Below are 3,060 nucleotides of genomic sequence, written 5' to 3' on the forward strand. Positions count from 1 at the left end.
TGATCAAATTAGTTCCGAGAAAAAATTTGCTGAATTCAACTTAGTTAGTCCCGATCAAAAATTGGCAACATTTATTCAAATCAAGTACATCCAAAACTCGATCGAGTTAGTCCCAACTGAATTTTGATAAAATCAAAATTGATTAAATTTAATAAATTTTAACTAAAGTTTGATCGAATCAAAAATAGTGAAACTGAACTACAACTTTAAAAACTCTAAAAAGATATAAAACAAAATAGTTTTAAATTAGTGAATAATTAAAAAACAGATGATATTAGAGATTCAATTTTCTAAATTATAAAATAGTGTAATTCAATTTTTATGATAAACAATTTTTTTTAATATACTGTAATTGATTAATAGTCTAATAAGTTTAATTAATTTTGTCAAATTCCTAAAAGGGAAAGGTGTATTTTTAAAATTTAATGGCAAAAGCGAGTAGATTTTCTTACAGGAGATTAAAAATGTATCTTAAAAACTTATAAAAATAAAAATATTTTACCTCAAAACTAATTAAATGCTACCATAGCGCACATGTGATAGAACTATTCCTGATAAGGTGGAAATCGGAATCATAGCTATAATTTTATGCTTTAATTGTTTAACAATCCAAATATAAAAAGAAAATTAAATACAATTTAATTCAATAAATGATTAAATAAATCATCATCATTATTATTAAATTATATGAATATATTTTAAATATTTTAAAACATATTCGAAAGTTAGTTATATGAAATTAAAGAATATTTCTATAATTATTTTTAATAATAATTTTCAATATATAAATTCAACTTAAAAGTCATATATAAAATAATATGCATGTATTGTCATTGTATTTATTTAATTCAGTAAAATATATTCCATTGGATAAATCATTATTAATTTTATATTAAAAAAAATACTCTGTTAATAAAATTAATCTATTTGAATAAATACTATATTTATAAAAGTAACATTCAAGTATTGAACTTAATTTACTATATATCAGATGAAAAAAAGTTGTATTCAGAGTTCCTTTTCCTTAATACGACAGTGTGAAGAGGAGTATACAAATTATTATGTATGTAAAGTAATTAAATAATTTTTTTTTGTAAAGTTAAATAACAAAAAAGTATCTAACAAACTTCATTATAAATTGTTTTTTTATAAAGTTAAATGTCATAAGATAACAAAATTCATTACAAACCTAAATACGAAAAAATTAATGAATTCTAAGACAAAATATTGAATTAAGAGTTTGGATTATTGGAAGGTTACAAAACTTTTGTTTTAGTTTCGATATATTAAAAACTCTGTTTATATGCACACCAATAATTACAACTAATATTATTGTCTGTCCTCTACTAATAGTTATTTACCTCTATGATATACTTAAAGTATATTTTAAAAGACTTATACTTAGATAATCACAATAAACTTTTATGATAGATACCTAAAATAAAATAGTGGTAACTTTAGAGGTGTATACAGTATAATTAAAAAGAAGATGTGTTTTAAACATTTTTTTAATAATTTTTTTATAACAATTTATATAATAGCTTATGACAAATGTATTTCAAATATATGAATCAATAAAATAATAATACATTTTAAAAAAATTGTTAAAATATCATATTAAATGCAGATTCCACTGATACGGTGGGAATGAAAAAGGATGGTAGTGCTTTATTTATAATGTACACGTTTCTCTCCCGTAGTGATTACTACTGTCATTGAAAAAGTGTAGTCACATCATAATTACGGACTGAATCTTCTTTCTTTTATTTATTACACTTTTTCTGAAAAAATAAAAAAATATTTTTTGAACAACTTTTGATATTTTTTTTATGACTGTCTATAGTAGTTTGTAATTAATCTTTCAAATATACATACCAATAAATAATAACATATAATTTATTATTAAAAAGTTATTAATACGATAAAAAAAAATATCACAAAATATGCTAATTGGGCACTTTTTATGTAAATATGAGTGTCAAATCCCTTTGACTTTTCTTTTCCTTTTGCCTTCGCTGAATGAAGCATTGAATTAGTGGTATCAGGCAAACCGCACCAAATGCACCTCAAAACACGTACCATTTTGATTTACTGTCAGATAAAAATAAATAAATCCAAAAAAATAGTTGTATTATAGTGTGATAATTGTTTTACCACAAAATATTTATTTTATTTTTAGTTAAATATGACTTAGTTCTTTAATTTTTAGTAAAATCGAAATAAATCATTTGTAAAACTTTAATTGAAATATTTATATTTAAATTTTTTAATCAAATTTTTTAATATTTAGTTGAAAAATGTATTTAAAATGTTAATTAAACTTAATAAAAAATTAATTAAAATGACTAAACTTTTTATATTTAAATTTTAAGAATTAAATTGAATCAAAATTTCAAAAATAAAATTTCAATTTTTTAAAAGTTAAGAGAATAAAATATATTTAATCATTTTATTTTTATAATATTATATGGTTAATATTTTATAAATGATTATCACAATAAAATTAAATAAAATATTTAGAATATTTTTTCATCAAACTAATAATATTGTTGTTTCCTTTAAAGATAACTTTTAAATGAATACAAAATAATAAAAAATTATAAATAAAAAGTATGTGTTTATTTATTTATTTTAAGTTAAATAGAATTTGTCTTCATATTTGGTCTACTTTTTTAATGTAATATCACAAATTTTTAAATTTTCAATATAATTATAATCTTATTTTTTATAACAGTGTTAAATTTGATAATAACAAAAGAAGATATGGAATTGGTTTAGCATTTTGTTCTTTGAATTTTTTTGAGAGAATGTCTTGTATATGTAACTCACCTACCACAATGTGTTTGATGTGTGTGTTGTTCCCAATCTCATCACCATTTACCAGTTCTCATTGTTTATTTTAATAATTATAAATTGCCTAGCAATATATCTTGTGAAAATCATTTATCAGTTATTATTATTATATATTATTTCATTTCATATAGAATATCAAACTATATTATTATACTAAATATTAGGTTTTTCTTCTTTTGATATTTGGTAAATGAGAAATGTAGTAAG

This window comes from Vigna angularis, chromosome 11, assembly GCF_016808095.1.
Source record: "Vigna angularis cultivar LongXiaoDou No.4 chromosome 11, ASM1680809v1, whole genome shotgun sequence".
Classification (NCBI taxonomy): Eukaryota; Viridiplantae; Streptophyta; class Magnoliopsida; order Fabales; family Fabaceae; genus Vigna; species Vigna angularis.